This window comes from Gastrolobium bilobum, unplaced genomic scaffold (genome assembly GCF_033153095.1).
Source record: "Gastrolobium bilobum isolate Gb01-03AN ecotype WA unplaced genomic scaffold, APGP_CSIRO_Gbil_v1 utg1818, whole genome shotgun sequence".
NCBI classification, from domain to species: domain Eukaryota; kingdom Viridiplantae; phylum Streptophyta; class Magnoliopsida; order Fabales; family Fabaceae; genus Gastrolobium; species Gastrolobium bilobum.
This window is the reverse complement of record NW_026895615.1, coordinates 66,508-88,859: the sequence shown is the minus strand read 5'-3', so window position 1 is coordinate 88,859 and position 22,352 is coordinate 66,508. Positions and strand designations below refer to the sequence as shown.

General features: G+C 33.1%; 1 pseudogene; it reads left to right on the top strand.

The window, feature by feature from the left end:
• Positions 1-81: 81 nt before the first annotated feature.
• LOC133284393 (G-type lectin S-receptor-like serine/threonine-protein kinase At4g27290) lies at positions 82-10,310 on the top strand (annotated as a pseudogene).
• Positions 10,311-22,352: the final 12,042 nt, after the last annotated feature.

The following is a 22,352-nucleotide window of genomic DNA, read 5'->3' as shown; positions in this document are numbered from 1 at the left end:
TTGCCTGATACATCTTCTTCCTTGTTCAATAAAACCATGAACCTTAAAGAGTGTGAGCAGTTGTGTTTGAGAAACTATTCATGCACTGCTTATGCAAATTTAAATATTGAAGGAAGTGGTTGCTTGCTTTGGTTTGCCAATCTGATCGATATAAATGAATCTAGCTAGGGTGGGCAACACCTTTATATACGAGTAGCTGCTTCAGATCTTGGTAATTTTTATATCCTTAATTTATGTATTTTTTTTTAATGTAGGTGCATTGATTTTTGAGAACTGCTTATCATTCAATTGGATATTTTTGGTAGTTCTAAAAGTTCAAATAAGAAAATACAGATCGATACAACTCTACCTGGCTTCGTTTCCTACCTTATTAATATATGTTGAAGCAATGATGAACAAGAAATCCTATGTTTATCAGTTTGTCTCCAACATGTTAATATTCAATCCCCTGTTCTGACTATTTTCTTGAATCTTTATTTGTGACAAAGTAAAATATTGAAGTCCAGAGACAAGTAGAATTTTATCAAAAGGTGCTTGAATCACCTACTAAGTATGCTTTAACTTTCTCAGATAATGTAGAGAAAATAATTCATTCTAACAAGAAGGAGCTAGTGGGGATTATTGTTGGCTGTGGTATATAGATCATTAGCATGCTCACGCTTGGACTGTTTATCTATAAACGAAGGGATAGCAGAAGAAAGAGAGGCAAATTTGAATGATAAGTTGATAATTGATTGAATTTCCAATATCTGGCTAAATTGTGGATTTCCAAAAGCTTACTTAGTGAATTTCATGTGATTAAATTGTGGATCATTTTTTCAATGAACGTTTTCTTGTCCTCACTTCAAGCCAATTTCTTTTCCCTACTGATTCAGGAATGACAATGAAAATGCACGAATGGACAAAGAAAGGAAGACATGGATTTCAGAACTATAGCTAATGCAATGAGCAATTTTTCTAGTGACAACAAACTGGGTGAATGTGGATTTGGGCCTGTTTACAAGGTAATCTAATAACGTTAACAAGAAAAATTATCATATTCTACAAATTACAAATTTAATTTGGATGTTAATATTTTCAGGGTACGTTAATGGGTGGACAAGATATAGCTGTAAAGAGGCTCTCCGTGAATTCTGGTCAAAATGAAGTTAACACAATTGCCAAACTTCAGTATCGTAATCTTGTCAAGCTTCTTGGTTCTTGTCTTGAGGAGGAAGAGAAAATGTTAGTTTACGAATATTTGCCTAACAAAAGCTTGGACTTCTTTATATTTGGTATTAACCATCCTGCATTTATTATCATCATTTGACACTTTCAAACACGTTATGGTAATGCACTAACTTTGTAAACAAATTAAATCCTTTTAGATCAAACAAGAAGCAAATTACTAAATTGGCAAAAACGCATCCACATTATTTGCGGCATTGCTCGTTGGCTCCTCTATATTCAACAAGACTCTAGAATGAGGATTATCCATAGAGATCTTAAAGCTAGCAATGTTCTACTAGATAATGATATGAATCCAAAAATCTCAGATGTCTTTAGCTTTGGAGTTTTGGTACTAGAGATAGTAAGTGGCAAGAAGAATAGAGGTTTCAGTGACCCGGAGCACCAGCTTAACCTTCTTGGACATGTAAGGATATGAAACTTAAATAAATATGGACTGTGATTGTTATAGAAATACTGTACATAGTACACTTGATTCCAAAAAGCATTTTGCATCTTGTCCAATGATATGTTTTTATTAGAACCATGCTTCTTCAAAAGGAGATGCATGCCAGACTGATCAACATATGCTTACATACCTTGTTGATTATGTGATTCAGAATTGGAGATTGTGGGTTGAAAAGAGACACTTGCATCTGATTGATGATTCGTTTCGCGACATGCCTGATGCATCTGAAGTACTGCGGATGCATACATATTGGTCTGTTATATGTGCAACAAAGTCCAGAAGACAGGCCAGACATGTCATCTGAGCCAAAACAACCTGCTTTTTATGAGGAAAGGAATTCGCCTCTTGAAGATTTATCAGCAATTAATAAAAATTCATGTTCTGAAAATAAAGTGACAAACTCATTGTTAGAGGCAAGGCAGTATGTCAAAAAATGGAAATGGCTATTTGCTTTGAATTGTTAACATCATGGACCTCATGAGAAAGCTCACATATGGAGGACAAGAACTCTATAAATCACTACCTCCTTCAAGGAATTGTATTTTGCTTTGCTTCTGCCTTTCTGATTTCAGCTTTTTCATTGAAATGTGTTAGAAAACAAATGAAACAGCTTTAATGTTAATCATTGCAATAATAAAAATGAAAAAAAGAAAAAGAAAAATAAAAAAAACCTTTGGTTCTTATTCTCATGGCTTTACATATTCAGCTCATTTATTTGGCCTGTTTTTGTTCTAAGGATATAACCTGTCGTTGACCTTCCTTTTGTATGGCTGTGCTCAAAAGATACATTTTTCTTCTCTTCTCTGAATTGTTTGAAAGTGCTTGCATATTGATTTACAGTGATCTTGATCTGCATGACTGTAATGAGAATAATTGCCGTTCAGCAATATGCTTCAGGCATCATCGTTGGTTCTACAATGTTCATAATGTGGGCAATAATACTTGGGCAGACCATATGTCTAATGGAAAAGAAACTTGAGAAGCCAGGTGAATATACAATGCAACCTTTATCCTTGACTACTTAGGAAGGAGCAATATAATGTAAGATATGTGTAACATCCCCGTCTCGAGCCGGTTCAATTAACATACATATGATACAAACAGAAACAGCGGAAGACTTAACTTACAAAAATATGAGCTAACTTTTTCTTTTTCTAACTTAATTCTTACTCGGCGTAAACGAAAATCGGGCAGAGTTTCCTCTATAAATCGGACAACTGGGGATTTTCCAATCCCACTCAGAAGCATTTCCTGATAAACAGTTTATACAACATATCAATTCAGAAATACCAGATATCCAAATATAATCAAATACCCATACATGGGCGCATGCATAACATGGCTCCGTGCCACTAAATCTAACAGCATGCCATCAAAACATAAACCTATCTGAATACTACATCATCATATAACGTTCCTGAATACTCAAATGTACATGCATCAAACTGATAGACATGTACAAAACATATACAGGCCATATACAAAATAAAGGATCAATATCATGATCCATCAAATGCGAAAATACTAAAATACATCAAACACTCCAAAAAGGTAGTAGCCTACAGCCACTCAAAATCCGGTCTGTCAACTGCCTCAGCCACGTGTCGTGTCCCTGCCTAGTGAGGACTCACCGGAAATCTGGGCCCCTGAAAATGTGTCCCCAAAGAGGGGTGAGATTACAAATCTCAATAAGCTCCAGGTTTATAGAGAATTCTCCATACCCCTGGCTCACTCCTGCATGAAATTCAGATACAGAGTATACAAATACAACATATAACAGATATCATAACAGAACAGAGCATATATCCATATCATATCAGAGATGTGCGCCGTCATTCCCAAGGGAGGACCCCAAGCGGAAATCAACGCACGTGTTCCCGAGGGAGGACCCCAAAGCGGAACCAGACATATCAGAGGAGTACACCATCAGTCCCGAGGGAGGACCCCAAAGCGGACGTCCGGGTACTATACAATCAATGGCCAGAGATTGTTACAGAAATCAAATTACAGAAGTCATATCAGAGCAAAACATATCACGTTATCAAATAACTCTATATGAATGCATCTATACAAAGCATCTAAATCACAGTCATACAGTCCAACCATAGTTCACTAACCATGGTGGAGCACTCAAGCAGGAAAAGACTCCTTAAACATAGAGCTTACCTCTTGAAGCTTTACCAATACGCTTACTTGTGGAACAAGTTACTTTTATCGCTTCAAGAGATTTCCGATCCTTCTCAATCCTTAGGCACACCTAGAGAATAATTTACAATGCATCAATAAAATGATGCAATACCATGATTATTTCATAAGCATACATTTTATCGCTTATTTTCCTTTCTTTATATTTTTGCCAATTCTATGCCAATACACAAGTCTAGACCTCTATACACCCGTTGGCGTTCTTTAATTTAATCAAGCATTTACTTAAGAATTTTTCACATAAATCATGTTATTTTTCTTTAAAAGTCGCGGGCGTACCCTTAGGGACTCAAGGTATTTTTCAACTATTTGTCAAAGCATTTCACTTCTTAGCTCATCCATTGGTATATTAAAATGCAACCCATTTTATTAGAATAAAATGTAACCAATATATATATACCCCTAAACATCCTATAGTTCGCAACATAGAGCAAGTATTTGTAGGATTTTTTCTAACTTTGGCATTTCCACCAATTAATCCATTTACACTACATTCCAACATATTTTACCTTTTCAAACATACAATAAAAATTTGCATGATGAACCCTATATAAGCCATGAAGGCCGAAACCTAGGGGAAAAGTGCACTAGGGCTTTTCAATTTTTCTATCACAAATTAATGCTTACTAAACACTATCATTCCTATACAACAACAATCCATCATAATTTTCACCTTCTAACATCAAATATTTCCCACTCAAAACATGCTCCAAATTTTCAAAACATAGATCACAAAATAATACCATAGAAATAGAGGTTTCTTACCTCTAATCACTTGTACAAAGCCTAGAGAATAACCTCCAAGCAAAGCTCCATCAAAAACCCACTTTTTCTCCTCCTATGAATAGTAATCCGAAAATAAGAGGAGGAATAACTCTTCACACACTCAACTATAGCTCAAATGGATAGGTGCAATGGATTCCTTGAGTGGTTCCTAATCAATTTCAAGTGGTGGGTCATAAGATTTGGTTGAGAATTCAAGAAGAAATCAACAAAACAAGCAAAACCCTAACCCCCCTTTTCCATGGCTGAAGCTCGGCCCTTCAAGAGAGAGAAGAAGAAATTTTTGCAATGAATAGTGATTCATTTAAGTGGCCAAGCTATTTAGGCACATGTGGCCCTTTTGTCGGATGTTTTTCTATCGCGTATTTCACTTAAATTTACCGGAAACTTAACTTAAAGCTACGGATATATTTTTATTTTTCTAAAGTTATTTAAATTAATTTTTATTTCCTAAGGAACAATATTCATAATTCACAGTATGGTTTTTGCACCGTTTTTAACGAAATGCACTGTGAATCACTAACTGTACTTTATTTAATTCTGAAACTTAACACTTATAAACTTATCATTTTCTTGGGCCTATATTGACTTGCTTGGCATATATTGGACTTTCTTATTCTTATTTCATCAATTATTTATTTCTGGACTCTACCGGTTGCTTAAACAGCAGTACAAAATACCCGGTAGAAACACTATTCACGAGATTTTCACGGAAAGTGCCAGACTATACAATTTTTCGTTCTGAACTCATATTTGTCATCAGAATTTTCAAATTATGTTCCTAAAATTATTTTGCTCATTTTAAGCTCTACCGGTTAATTCACAAAACTGTAAATTCTCCGGCAGAACGCACTGTTCATAACATAGTCATGATTACAGTCAAAATACTCGAAATCGCTCACTGAATCTAATTATGGCATTTAAATCCTTAAATTAAATCTCTAACTAAGATTTACCAGTTAGGGTCATTATAATATGAAGTATAGATCTTATTTTATCTTCTGATATGTTTTAGCCTTATGCAATAATTTGCTAAGTATAATACAAAAGTGTTAAAAACTTATAACTTTTCCCCAATTCCACCTATACAAGCATTTTTATTTTTATTTTAATAAGGGTATGTCTATGAATATTGTAATAGGACTAACCCTTCGGCCAGTGTATCCTTAATTGCTTTCTCTAAAGTTTAAACCTTCTTCCTCTTCTTAGAAGTGCAATTTACCTACCAGTGTAAAGATGAATTTAGGCTAGACCAGCCTGGTTTTGCCTTAAATAGGCCTGATAGCTTGGACTGATATCTATTATAAGCTTTTTTAAAGGCCTGACCTTATTATTATTATTTTTTTAAAAGATACATATTTATGGGTTTAATGTTTTTTATACTGCAGGAGATAAAATTATCTCTTATATATACATAAAAATATATGAGACTTATAATTTTTTTTTTCTCTTTTTTCTCTTTATATGAGCCCATTTGGACTTCATATATTTTTATATATATGTATATATAGGAAATAAAATTATCTTCTGTAATACGAGAAACATTGAACGCGATATTTATATGCTTATTTCACATCAAAGCCTTTAAATAGGTTAAGAGAAGAAATTCTAAATAGGTTGATAGACTAGCAAGTAAAGCCTTTTAAACAGGCTTGCTGCACCCAACCCTTGTTGATATCCATGCATCCCCAGTTGATTTTCAAAGAAAAACAATGACATTGCTATGCTTCAATCGCGCTCAAGCTTCCAAATGGCAAGCTTATGCGTTTCTGTAGCAAGCAGTGCCTGAAAAAAACGTTAAAAATAAAAATAAAAAAAGTTATCTGAACAGTTGCACCAACGTTGCCATCTAATACTTCTAAGGTTAGTTAGTGCTTTACTTTGACTTCTTTCTGTTTTTTTATTTTTTTATTACTTATAAATTAAGCAAAGCAGAGTCATCACAAGGGGATGGAACAAAGAAGTCAGAATCCTAAAGTCAAAAACAAGGAGTTTCATGGAACTTTGGCTCACAATGTTTCTAACTACTATTCCAATGCATCACGTCATGAACTCTATTAACTAGGTAAATGAGTAAACGATCACGGACACATAATTCTGGGAAACAACACTCAACGCTGTATTATGTTGACCAGGTTTTAACCAAAACATAAGCAATCATTGAATACTCTATTCTACCTCTACCAATGTCATGCTTATTTCATCCCTGACTCCACTTTGCACCCTTTCAGTTGTTTTGTTATCTTCTTTCTTTCTTCTCCATACTTTGACCTTCTCAAAGCTCGTGTTGGTTAACCTCCCTACCCCTTAAACTCTACTTTCTTTTAAAGAAAGAAAATTATGGTGAACTATTATAGAAGTATGTGTATTTGCTCCTTCTTTTTATTCTTGTTGATAAGAACTTCAACTTCACTAGACACGATTGCTCCAAGTCAATCCATCCGAGATGGTGAGACTTTAGTTTCAGATAATGGAACTTTTGAACTTGGATTCTTCAGCCCCGGGAACTCAAAAACTCGATACTTGGGAATATGGTACAAGCTATCTCCTTTGACTGTGACATGGGTGGCCAACAGAGGCAAACCACTCAACAATACTTTTGGAGTTCTACAAGTTAATCATCAAGGAGTTCTTGTGCTCCAAAATGGCACTGGCAGTAACAGCACCGTGTGGGAATCCAGTGTATCAAAACAAGCAGATAATCCAATTGCACAGCTCTTGGACTCAGGAAATCTTCTTGTGAGAGAAGGCAACAATGGTAGTAATATATTATGGCAGAGTTTTGATTACCCTTGTGATACTTTATTGCCAGGAATGAAGCTTGGATGGAATCTAGTGACAGGCCAAGATTGGTTCCTATCATCTTGGAAAAGTGAAGATGATCCTGATCATGGAGACTATTCATTTGAAATAGACCGTAGAGGCTATCCACAAGCAGTTCAATTGAAGGGAACTGTTATAACAAATAGAGCAGGGCCATGGAATGGAATAGCCTTTTCAGCAAACCCAATTCAAAAACTAGCTCCACAATTTAATTATGAATTTGTTTGGAATGAAGGGGAGATGTTTTATGAGTACCAAGTCTTAGATAAATCTAATTTAATCAGATTTATGGTGACCCCTTTAGGCTACAGGCAACTTTTCCATTGGACAAGTGAAACCAGTAGCTGGGAGCTAGCTTGGTCACAACCATCAGTTAGATGTGACAATTATGCATTGTGTGGTGCAAACTCTATTTGCAATTCTAATAGCACCCCAGAATGTGCATGTGCCAAAGGGTTTGAACCAAAATATCCAGGAGAATGGAATATGTCATATTGGTCTAATGGCTGTGTTCGGATCATTCCATTGAATTGTAGCAAAGATGGGTTCATGAAGTACACAGGAATGGTTCTTCCTGACACATCTTCTTCCCGGTATATCAAGACCATGAGCCTGAACGAATGTGAGGATTTATGTCTGGCTAACTGTAGCTGTACAGCATATGCAATTTTGGATCAAAGTGGGGGAGGAAGTTTCTGCTTGCTTTGGTCTCATGATCTGATTGACATGAGGCAATCCCTTCTTGGGGGACAAGACATTTATATAAGAGTTCCTGATTCGGAGCTAGGTACCCTCTTTGGTTTTCTCCATTTTTTTTTATTTCTGATTTCTGATTGAATAGAAGATATTTTCATATTCTATCAGCCTAAGGGTTTGAGAATTTTTTATTTTTGATGACTTTTTTTTAAGCATCTAGTTACAGCAATCACCTTCTATAATTTTCCCTGCTCACTGTTACATATTTCTCATATTTTCTAAAGTTTTTGGCTTGTTAATTTAGAGTGAAATCTTGATGTCTCAGATCATAATCAGAACAAAGAGTTGAGCAAGAAGCAGCTTGCAGGCATCATCACTGGCTCTACAATGTTCATGATGTGCTTAGTACTTGGACTGGCCATATGTGTATGGAAAAAGAAACTTAAGAAGCCAGGTGAATACATGATATTTAACCTTTGACTACGCAATATTTTGGGATGAATATAACTTCAATATATTAAGAATAACTTTTTTTATTCTGTCTGATTATGACTTTGTATATTTTATTTTTTGATATAATTAATAAATTAATGTTGTCAATACTTTTCTTAGACCTCCATCTTACCTAACAAAACAGAAAGGGAAATGTTAATTTTTTTTTTTTATATTTTCATCTTTAACCATTTCAGGTTTGACAAAAATAATTAACCAAAGTCATCACAACCATAAATTAAGGAAAGAAGACATGAATCTACCAACATTTGACTTGCCTGTCATTGCTAAGGCCACTGATAACTTTTTGGGCACCAACAAACTGGGAGAAGGTGGTTTTGGACCAGTGTACAAGGTTATACAGCTATATATCTGAAGAAGGGTTTTAATTTTCTTAATAAATATTTTTAAGAATTCCAGATGATGATTTTCAGGGTACACTAATAGACGGGCAAGATATAGCTGTGAAAAGGCTTTCAAAGAATTCAGGTCAGGGATTGGAAGAATTCAAAAATGAAGTTGCATTGATAGCCAAACTTCAGCATCGTAATCTTGTGAAGCTTCTTGGTTATTGCATTCAAGGGGAAGAGAAAATGTTGATCTATGAATACATGCTAAACAAGAGCTTGGACTGCTTTATTTTTGGTTTGAGACTAAGCCTTTACAATTCAATATCGGTGGCAGCTTCATTTATTATCTTTAAAGCTTGTGATATTTTTGAGACTGCAAATGGTATACTAAACACATATTTAAAATTGTCCAGATGAAAAAAGGAGTAAATTATTGGATTGGAGTAAGTGTTTCCACATTATTGGTGGCATTGCTCGAGGGCTTCTTTATCTTCATCAAGACTCTAGATTGAGGATTATTCACAGAGATTTGAAAACAAGCAATATTCTGCTAGATGAAAATATGAATCCAAAAATATCAGACTTTGGCCTGGCTCGCATATTCTGTGGAGATCAAGTGGAGGCTAACACTAACAAGGTTGCTGGGACATAGTAAGTTGGCTCCTACTTGATTAATCAATTCTTTGGGGTTGCATTTTCACTTATTTTAGTTTGCAAATGATGCTTTCCAGTGGTTACATGCCTCCTGAATATGCTGTGCATGGTCATTTCTCAATGAAATCCGATGCCTTTGGTTTTGGTGTTATTGTACTAGAAATAATAAGTGGGAAGAAGAATAGAGGATATTCAGAACCAGAACACTTCCATAATCTTCTTGGACATGTAAGTGCAATGTCTTTTCATCTTTCAACCTTGCTTAGTAGTCAAATTAGAATTGCTTTCACAGTTTCACTTTGCTATTTTGATTCCCATGATTATAGGCATGGACTCTATGGACTGAAGAAAGGCCATTGAAACTGATGGATACATTTTTAGCTGAATCATGCACTCCTTCTGAAGTTATTAGATGTATTCATGTGGGCTTGTTATGCGTGCAACAAAGACCAGAAGATAGGCCTGATATGTCAGGTGTGGTTCCGATGCTTAATGGTGAGAAATTGTTGCCCCAGCCAAAGGCTCCTGGTTTTTACACTGGAAGGGACACCCCAGAAGCAGATTCTTTGTCTGAAAAGTTCAAAATGTTCTCAAACAATGATATTTCACTTACAGATATAGAGGCAAGATAGAGATGAATACTGAAGCAAATGCTAAGGTTTACAGATATATATTGTATGCAAGGTTATTGTATCTTGCTTGACTCACAATCTCACACCATCATCTCAACCTTATTGTATCTTGCTTGACTCACAATCTCACTATCATTTTGTCACTAACTCACTATTCTAAAATGCCTCATTTAATTTAGGGTAAAAATATTTTTTCATGTCATATGAGAAGATATTCTTTTCCTACACACAAAAAACATGCGGGTCCCATTGAAAAGAGGAAAGAGAAAAAAATTTCAGTGGAATGCACATGTTTACTGTGTGTAGGAAAAGATATTAACCTTTTAATTTAAGGGAAATGTGTTTCTCATGTTACAGGAATTCTTGCCATCGTTTTTTGACTATGTAATTCTGCAAGTACATAATTAAAAGAAAATCAGCAATAGATTTTTAACCATGTGCTCTTGGGAGGACATAGTTAAAAAAAATAGTTTTAATATTATAATTATGTACTTCCAGAAATACATATTTAAAAAAAGGTTGCAGAAATTCCTGAAACATGAGAAATAAGGGACCCTTAATCTAATGAACAAGTCAATTAATAGTAAATAGTGATTTGGAAATTTAGTATTGACACTCCAGAGTGAATTCAAAATAATAATTTTAGTTTTTATGTTCTCCAGGCATGGATATATTGTGGAGTGAAGAGAGGCCCTAGGAGTAGGGCTGTGCATGGGTCAGGTCGGGTCAGGTTTTTGTCCGACTCGACCCGACTTGGTTTTTATAGGTCAAGTATTTTTACCCGACCCGCTTTAATTTGATCCAAGTCAGGTCTGACTTGGATTGGATTTTGTTGAACAAGTTCAGAATCAGTTTGGATCTGACCTGACTTGGTTTCTGAAGTGGGTCAAATCTGACCTGACTCGTTTTTGACTTGGTTTTCTCACAAAATTTTGTCGAAATTTTTACGTTGCAAAAGACGAAAATTTCGTAACAAAATTATTTTTTCGTCGAAATTTTTACAAAAAAAAAAATTTTCTATTGAAATTTAGTTTCCGTCAACAGTTTTGACGAAAATGATTTCTTCCATCAAATGTTTTAAACGAAAAAGGAATTTTGTCAAAAAATTTGACAGAATGTTTTTCGTTCAAAATTTCGATGGGAATGTGTTCTGACGGAAATTATTTCGAGGGAAATGTTTCGTTTGAAACTTTCGACGAAATTTAGATTCTCTAAAGAATTTTGACAGAATATTTTTTTCGTCAAAATGTTTTTTTTGTCAAAAAAATTTACGGATTTTTTTTATAGAAATGTGTTTCGTTGAAAATTTTGATGGAAATTTTTTATCAAAAAACTTGACGAAAATATTTAGTTGAAAATTTTCGATGGAAATTTGTTTCGCTAAAAATTTTGACGAAATTTTTTTTTTGTCAAAAAAGTTAACGAAAATTTTTTCGTCGAAAACTTTCGCCGAAATTTGAAATCTGTAAAGAATTTTGATGAATTTTTTTGCCGTCAAAATTTTTTGATGACGAAAATGTTTCCGTCGAAAACTTTTGCCAAAATTTTAAATCTGTAAAGAATTTTGATGAAATTTTTTGCCGTCAAAATTGTTTTATGACGAAAATATTTCAGTCAAAAACTTTCGGCGAAATTTGAAATCTGTAAAGAATTTTGATGAAATTTTTTTGATGACGAAAATGTTTCTGTCGAAAACTTTCGCCAAAATTTGAAATCTGTAAAGAATTTTGATGAAATTTTTTGCCGTCGAAATTTTTTGCCGTCAAAATTTTTTGGTATGACGAAAATATTTCTGTAAAAAACTTTCGCCGAAATTTGAAATCTGTAAAGAATTTTAATGAAATTTTTTTCTTTCGAATTTTTTTGATGGAAATGTGTTTCGTCGAAATTTTCAGTGGAAATTGTTTTGAGGAAAATGTTTCTTTTGAAACTTTCGACGAAATTTAGATTCTCTAAAGAATTTAGACAAAATATTTTTTCTGTCAAAATTTCTTATCGAAATATTTTTGTCAAAAAATTTTACGAATTTTTTTTACAGAAATGTGTTCTGTTGAAAATTTTGATGGATATATTCTTTATCAAAAAACTTGACGAAAATATTTAGTCGAAATTTTTTGATAGAAATGTGTTTCGCTAAAAATTTTCGACGAAATTTTTTTGGTCAAAAAGTTTAACGAAAATATTTCCTTTGAAAACTTTCGCCGAAATTTGAAATCTGTAAAGAATTTTGATGAAATTTTTTTCCGTCAAAGAATTTCGATGAAAATGTGTTTCGTCGAAAGTTTTTATGAATATATTTTGTTGAGATATATAGTCCCACATTGGTTGTACACATACAACCAATGTGGAGTTTATAAGATCTTGGGCACTTCCACCCTTTGAGCTAGCTTTTGGGGTGGTGTATCCCAAGGTTCTTTACATTTTATCAGAGCCTCGCCGTCCCCCACTTTCTCTTGTGGCGTTTCTTAGCACAGGTAGGCTGGGTCTGTTGCATTGTCCACTCTTCAAGCCCAATGGGCTCTCGTGTGAGGGGGCGTGTTGAGATATATAGTCCCACATTGGTTGTACACATAAAGCCAATGTGGAGTTTATAAGGTCTTGGGCACTTCCACCCTTTGAGCTAGCTTTTGGGGTGGTGTATCCCAAGGTTCTTTACATATTTTTTTGTGAAATATTTTGACGAAATTTAGATTCCGTAAAAACATTTGACAAAAAAAATATTCCGTTAAATTTTTTTACCGATATTTTTTTAGTCACAAATTTTTTTGATGAAAATATTTTACGTCAAAAATTTTGCGAAAATTTTTAGGAAAATATTTTCCATAAAAAATTTTGACGTAATTGTTTTATTTGTGATTTTTTTTCACATAATGGGTACGGGTCAAGTTTTGGATCAGTGGGTCAATATTAAAACGAGTCAGGTCTAAAACTGACCCAAATAAAAGTGGGTCAGTATTTAAACCAGTTCAAAAAATATGGATATTTATGAGTCGGGTCAAGGTCGGATCAAGGGTATAGCAATTTTGACGTAATGGGTATGAGTCAAGTTTTGGGTCAGTGGGTCAATATTAAAACGAGTCAGGTCTAAAACTGACCCAAATAAAAGTGGGTCAGTATTTAAACCAGTTCAAAAAATATGAGTATTTATGAGTCGGGTCAAGGTCAGATTAAGGGCAGAGCAAGTGAACCAGTTTTTTTGCACACCCCTAAGAGCTTAAAATGCACCAGCCGATTCAATCATTGGAACTAAAGTATAAAAATTATTCACGTTCCTGGTAAAGGTAATATAGTAAACCCGAATTTCGATACAAAAGAGAAAGGCACTCTTAAACAACGTTGTGAAAATGGAAATGGACCGACTGTTCCACTTCCGACCACCTCAGCCGTTTCGGTTCATATAGAAGATCAGTGTTACAAGTGAACCTTTGATAGGTAAGAGAAAAATTTGGAAAAGTGACCATTTTGCCACGCTTGGCAAAATTTTTTATCAAACTGCTATGCCAACAGTAAATTTTGCCAAAATGCCACGCGACATATTTCGCTACACTGATATGTTTGCAAGTAATTCGCTACACAATGTAGCGAAATATGTCATGTCAGGCTGCACAGTCAGCAAAAATAACACGTGTCAAGCAGGCAGAATTCAAGCATAATTCGCTACACAGTGTAGCGAATTTCTGCCTGCTTGACACGTGTCATTTTTTTGCTGACTGTGCATCCTGACATGGTATATTTCGCTACACTGTGTAGCGAATTACTTGCAAACATATTTCACTATACAGTGTAGCGAAATATGCCGCGTGGCATTTTGGCAAAATTTACTGTTGGCGTGGCAGTCTGGTAAATTTTTTTGCCAAGTGTGGCAAAATGGTCACTCTTCCGAAAAATTTGGCTAAAATAAAAGTTATCCACTTGAACTTTGATCATGTTTCAAATTATCCATGTACTTTTAATTGTTTCAGTTATTCCCCTGTACTTTATAATTGTTTCAAATAAATAATTCTGTTAAAATTTTTACAAACTCTTGTGTTTTCCATGTCTTTGTTCTGGCAAATTAGTTTACTCTTGTTTTTCTTGTTCTGTTTCATATTGTTAACCAACTCTAGTTTCACAAATGATGTTTCACAAAAATGCAAGTTGAGTGTACCATACCTAAAGACAATAGCACGTTGCAATCTTATATTGGGTTCAGGATTCAACATGACAATGCCAGAGGCCTTATGAAAGGAGGAATTAGATACCATCCTGAGGTTATTTATATTCTAACACAACGTTGCTATCACATTTTTGTCAATGACAATAATTTGGTTTATTTCTCTTAAATTTGTATAAATAAATAATGAAGAGCTAAACACTCATATTTTAGGAAGCCATGAGTAATCAAATTTACCTCCATAACAGTTCTTCGCAGAAGATGTTAATATGTATTAAGAGAGATCATGAGAGAACATAGAAGAAAAGAGACACATTAATGAGACACAATAATCTTCTCTGATCCAAATCGAAATCATCCCAAACTACTGAGAAAAAATTCAAATAAAATTGTAATAAGAGATGGGAGAAGGTAGAAGAAAAGAGAGAAGAAATTTTTGAGATTTGGGGCTTAGTGCATACAAGGAGGTTTAAGTGTTTAACAGAGTTTGTAAATTTTTCAACAAAATTATTGATTTGAAACAATTATAAAGTATAAGAGATTAATTGAAACAATTAAAAGTACAAGGGGGTAATTTGAAACATGATCAAAGTTCAAGGGGTAACTTATATTTTAGCCAAAATATTTTATTGGTTCGGGACCACCGACTTTTACTAAAATACTTTTTATCTTTTTTTTATAGCAAAAAGGATCATCGAATTTAGTGGTTCCGCTCACTAGACCAATTTTAATAACATTTTTTCTAAATATGTCACAAAATAGGAAAAATCATATAAGTGGGAGAATTTATAAAATCGATAGGTTAAGATTTTGGATTAAAATATAATGTTCGACTCACTTATTGTAGATTTATTGTTTAGGAATAAGTCAATGACCGGTTCAATTTTAATAATATTTTTTTAAATATGTCACAAAATAGGAAAAATCATATAAGTGGGAGAATTTATAAAATCAATAGATTAAGATTTTGGATTAAAATATAATGTTTGATTCACTTAGTGTGGATTTATTGCTTAGGACTATTTGATATGTGGATGATAGTTAATTTGAAGAAGACTTACAAAACTTAGAGTAAATACCTTTTTCGATCCTCAGCAAATTTTACGATTTCCGCTTTAGTTCTTAGTAAATAAAAAGACTATTCGTGGTCCCTAAAAAATTCAAAGTGGACCCATTTTAGTCCTTTTGAAGGACTAATGTGGATCTTTTTTGAATTTGTGAGGGACCTCGATTTCAACTAAATGGGTCCATTTTGAATTTCTTAGGAACCACGAATAACTTTTTTATTTGCTAGGGACTAAAGCGGATTTCATGAAATTTACTGAAGACAAAAAATATATTTACTCTAAAACTTATATAATTACAGTTGAATAAGAGATTTTTAGGAAATTTAAAAGTGTGGTAAAGTCCCACGGTAATTGGTAATTGATAATGGGCAAAATTTCGTATGGAATAACCAAATGTTTGGACTGACACATATTGAGTATTTAGGGCTAAGGTAATTGGAGAGACTTATTTCCCTTGAGAGAAAAGATATCAAAGAAAAATTCTAAAACAGGTGTACGGAGTGGCACATTGAGACTCGATGTTCGTGCTCTACTCTCTACGACGTCTTTGGCCATTTAGTGTCTTGTTCACGAATTTATTGAAAGGTAAATTTGTGACATGGACTCCATTCTGGTAACTGAATTCTTAAAAGTTTGTGCCAATGAGATCAGCATAATGATTTGACATAATGTATAGTATGATACTAATATCAAACAATGATACTTCAATTGATACCAAGATAATTGAGTAAGCGAAAAAAAAGGATTTCTTTTTGATTTTCATATATCACTTTGAAAAGAGTTTAAATAATTTTATCTTTAACTCCTCTTGCATTTTAAATTAATCTCGTAATTAGCTTAAAAAAATCAAAACTTATAAAAATACTGTGTCACTTAAGTTATATGAAAATTTTCAACTCAAAAATTTAAAATAATTAATTCTTAATTACTTAAAATAAAATAACCACTTAAAATAATAAAATAGATTATATTTGTGGAGAAATGGAAAAACCAACTCGATATATATATATATATATATATATATATATATATATATATATATATATATATATATATATGTGGCAAAATGATTTCTGCAGCCGTTGCATCTACAGCTAGCTAGCCAGGATCTGCATGCGGATCCTAGGATACGACAACAGATCTTTATTTTTTTAAACACCGTGAGACCCACTTTTCTGTATCAGCTGTAGAGAGTGTTATCTACGGCGACTGCAGAAAAAACCCTATATATATATATATATATATATATATATATATATATGCGCTTCAATGATTATTATAAGTTATCTTTACTTTTCAATAGTTAATTGTTTATATGGTTGGTTATTTGGTTTGATATTTTGCATCTATGGCTTTGCGTGTCATTCTTTTTTTCTCATTTTATATGTAAATATTCAGAATTCTACAGTTAATAAGCTATTTATATTTATTTCAAAATGATATCATTTTGAGATGAAAAAATTTAATAATTATAATTATAAAGATTATAATAATTAAAATAAATTAAAATATTAAACTTATTGCAGATAACTTATTTACAACTGTAAAAAAAAAATGAACCCATAAATATTTTTCGATTTTGATGCAAGGAAAGATATAATGACCCTAACTGATAAATCTTAGTTAGAGATTTAATTTAAGGATTTAAATGCCATAATTAGATTCAGTGAGCGATTTCGAGTATTTTGACTGTAATCATGACTATGTTATGAACAGTGCGTTCTGCCGGAGAATTTACAGTTTTGTGAATTAACTGGTAGAGCTTAAAATGAGCAAAATAATTTTAGGAACATAATTTGAAAATTCTGATGACAAATATGAGTTCAGAACGAAAAATTGTATAGTCTGGCACTTTCCGTGAAAATCTCGTGAATAGTGTTTCTACCGGGTATTTTGTACTGCTGTTTAAGCAACCGGTAGAGTCCAGAAATAAATAATTGATGAAATAAGAATAAGAAAGTCCAATATATGCCAAGCAAGTCAATATAGGCCCAAGAAAATGATAAGTTTATAAGTGTTAAGTTTTAAAAGTAAATAAAGTACAATTAGTGATTCACAGTGCATTTCGTCAAAAACGGTGCAGAAACCATACTGTGAATTATGAATATTGTTTTGTAACAGATAAAAATTAATGTAAATGATTTTAGAAAAATAAAAATATGTTCGTAGTTTTAAGTTAGTTCCGGGTCAATTTAAGTTAAAATAAGCGATAGAAAAACATCTGTTAAAAAAGGCCACATGTGCTAGCCTTATAAGTGACTTAGTCTCATTATCCCAAATCAGTTTCTCTCTCCTCTCACCCTCTCAAAACCGAGCTGCACCATTGGAGAAGGCGGGTAGGGTTTTGAATTTCTTCTCCTTGATTCTCCATCATTTCTACTCCAAATTCAAAGACCCACCACATGAAATTGCTTGTAAAACACCCAATGAACCCATTCCAACCATCAATTTGAGGTTTTGTTGAGTGTGTGAAGAGTTATTCCTCCTCTCATTTTCGAGTTACTATTCATTGGAGGAGAAAAAGTGAGTTTTTGATGGAGCTTGGCTTGGAGATTGCTCTCTAGGCTTTGTACAAGTGTTTAGAGGTAAGAAACCTCTATTTCCATGATATTATTTTGATGATTTAAGTTATGAAATATATGAGCATGTTGTGAGTGGGGAATAATTGATGTTAGAATGTGAAATTTATGATAGATTATTGTTGTTTAGGAAGTTATAGTGTTGAGTAAGCATCCACATGAGATATAAAAATTTAAAAGCCCTATTGCATCTTCCTCCTAGGTTTCGGCCATCATGGAGTGAGTAGGAGTTATTGTGGAAAAAATTATATTATGTATTGTGAAGGTTTAGTGTGTTGGAAATGAGTGAAAATGGATGAGTTAGTAAGAATGCCTAAGTAAAAAGGACTTGGTGTCTAAACTCAAAATAGGAATTTAGTGGAAGCATTCCTAGGTGTTTGCAAGTTGTAATGAAGTAACGAAAATGTATTGTAAAAGAGAAGGATCTTTGGAAATTCCCCTTATAGGATTCGACCTATAGGGTATTCAGGGATATATTTTGTACATTTTATTTTAAATAAAATGTGTTGTAATAAATTGTATAAAAGTGATGAGTTTTGAAGAAAAGTAGCATGATTTATGTTGAAAATTCCTAAGGGAATGGTTGATTAAATTAAAGAACACCAACGGTTATAAAGGGGTCTAGACTTGTGTATTGGCATAGGATTGGCAAAAATGCAAAGAAAGGAAAATAAGCGATAAAATGTATGCTTATGAAATAATTATGGTATTGCATCATTTTATTGATGCATTGTAAATTATTCTCTAGGTGTGCCTAGGGATTGAGAAGGATTGGAAATCTCTTGAAGTGATAAAAGTAACTTGTTCCACAAGTAAGCGTATTGGTAAAGCTTCAAGAGGTAAGCTCTATGCTTAAGGAGTCTTTTCCTGCTTGAGTGCTCCACCATGGTTAGTGAACTATGGTTGGACTGTATGGCTGTGATTTAGATGCTTTGTATAGATACATTCATATAGAGTTATTTGATAACATGATATGTTTTGCTCTGATATGACTTCTGTAATTTGATTTCTGTAACAATCTCTGGCCATTGATTGTATAGTACCCGGACGTCCGCTTTGGGGTCCTCCCTCGGGACTGATGGTGTACTCCTCTGATATGTCTGGTTCCGCTTTGGGGTCCTCCCTCGGGAACACGTGCGTTGATTTCCGCTTGGGGTCCTCCCTTGGGAATGACGGCGCACATCTCTGATATGATATGGATATATGCTCTGTTCTGTTATGATATCTGTTATATGTTGTATTCGTATACTTTGTATCTGGCTTTCATGCAGGAGTGAGCCAGGGGTATGGAGAATTCTCTATAAACCTGGAGCTTATTAAGATTTGTAATCTCACCCCTCTTTGGGGACACATTTTCAGGTGCCCAGATTTCCGGTGAGTCCTCACTAGGCAGGGACACGACACGTGGCGGAGGCAGTTGACAGACCGGATTTTGAGTGGCTGTAGGCTACTACCTTTTTGGAGTGTTTGATGTATTTTAGTATTTTCGCATTTGATGGATCATGATATTGATCCTTTATTTTGTATATGGCCTGTATATGTTTTGTACATGTCTGTCAGTTTGATGCATGTACATTTGAGTATTCAGGAACGTTATATGATGATGTAGTATTCAGATAGGTTTATGTTTTGATGGCATGCTGTTAGATTGAGTGGCACGGAGCCATGTTATGCATGCGCCCATGTATGGGTATTTGATTATATTTGGATATCTGGTATTTCTGAATTGATATGTTGTATAAACTGTTTATCAGGAAATGCTTCTGAGTGGGATTGGAAAATCCCCAGTTGTCCGATTTATAGAGGAAACTCTGCCCGATTTTCGTTTACGCCGAGTAAGAATTAAGTTAGAAAAAGAAAAAGTTAGCTCATATTTTCGTAAGTTAAGTCTTCCGCTGTTTCTGTTTATATCATGTGTATGTTAATTGAACCGGCTCGAGACGAGGATGTTACAAAAGACTTAATTAATACTGGCCTACTATATGTACCAAAAAAAATAAAATAAAAATACTGGCCTACTATACTCGAAATTGACTTTCACCGAATATGAGATAACGATGTGACATAAATTATTGACGATTAATGACAAATGCATACGTGCCTTGAAAATAGATGTAAACAACCTAATATGACCGACTCCTTTATAGACCATATAAAATATAAACTAAAATATTTCTCTCCTTCCTTTCAACTCTGTCATGACTCATGATTTCATAAAATTAATAATACTCTATTATTGGTTTTGAATAAACTGAATTAAAATGTTAGCAATGCTTTTCATGTTGCAAGTCTCCCTGAAAAGTTTTTAAAATATTCTTAAAAGTATCTTTAAAATCATCTTAAATATATTAAGCAATAAAAAAGTCTAAATTTAATAGTTTTGCCAACACCCCCCCCCCCCCCCCCCTCTTCGAGAATGAAGAAAATTCTTTTCAATTAAGTTTGCATTTGTTCGTTTGGACTCTTCTACTGTATTTTTATTTATTGCTTATTATTATTTTTTCATCATTCCTTAAGTCCTACATGTTTAATTCTTTAGAATCTGAACCATTTTTTCATTGAGGGAACAGTACAAAATAAATCAAATGAAATTTTTAAATACTATGTGAAATCTTCGATTTAAGATGTTAGAGTACCAACATGCAGGTAAGAAGTTATTAATTGGGAAGGATAACTTCGCACTAAAAAAAATCTTAAAGTCAAAGAATGTTAAAAAAGAAATTCATAAGTAGAAAAAACATCATATTAAATATTTAATTTTCGTATGAAAGCATTTGTTTCATCCAGAATAAGAACGAGTACGTCTAGAAGGAGTACCATGACAAACTCGACCCGACGCAAACAGAAGAACATCTAGAAGGTTAACAAACAACTTAAAACTATAAGGAAGTATAAAAATGACATAAAAGAAAGTGTAAAAAAATAACGATAATGACATTCATACAAGCCATTATATAATACCCTAGTTTTATTATATTGGTTTTTTTAATGTTCTAAATTTGTTCACTGTAGAACTTTGAGAAATTGGTAATTATGAAACATATGTTTGTATCATTTCTCACAATAATACTCTTTTAGTCACTCCTCTATATCATGAATGATTTTGATAAACAGAAACAAAGGCTTTCAAGTTATTGTATTTATTTATTTTTGGGGGTGGTTTAAGCATTTGTAGGTAAAAACACTTTAATAAAAGATTAAGATAGATGATTTCGTGATCGATTGAATATATGACATAATCATCTCATTTAAGTATTAAAAATGAAAGAGAAAATATAAAATACGAACAAATATATATCAAAACATAATTATTTCATTTAAATGACATAAAATTATGTCCTTTAAAATAATAAATATTTTTTTGCCGCAAATAATTTATCTCAGAGTAACAAGTTTATAAATACAATAAAAGAATGATATCTAGAATCGATATTAGATGCAAATCAGTGAGCCTCATCAGTAATGATAATGACATTTAATTTGGTTTGACTCATTGATTATATATAACTGATCAATTTTCTTGATATATAACAACCAATACTTGATCATTATGTATAAAGAAATGGATTACATATAAAATAGCGGGGGTTAACTTGTTGACCTGTTAAACAATTTTTTCTTAAGAAACTATTATAAAATAACAACAATCCTTTAGACACTACCTGCTTATCATTATTTCTTGTCCTGAGAAAAAAAAAACGTTAGTTTTGAACTTACAAGTTTTATATTTAGACTATGAAATTGTTAAATCCAACAAGCTTCAAAACTGATTTAATTATTAATTACAACACCATCGTTTTTTGTTAAAAAAAAATAAATGTTGCCTGTTTATACCAAATTTATTTACAAGTAGTTATGAACATTTGAACATGGGTCCAGCATACATCTCAAGTCTTAGAACTAAGTGTGTACAAGCTAGGCCGGCTGATTCAAAACAAGTAGGTTATAAATAATATTCAAAGTATATATTTCAACATTGCATGACCTTTGAAACATTAAAATAATATAAAAACGTTGAAAATAAATCAGGATACATGATATATCTTTGAACTTTTAACCAAGGTTTGTTCCCATCCATAGAATCGCCACCGAAGAAAGGAAGTTATAAGGTATGACTTTCTGCTAGATGGTTGATAGTAATTAAAGTTGTATAATATTGACCAATATGAAAAAAGCTATTTGGCTTCATTTAATGCTGTTTCATTCTAATCAAGATACATCTCCTTTCATTCTCTAATTAAGG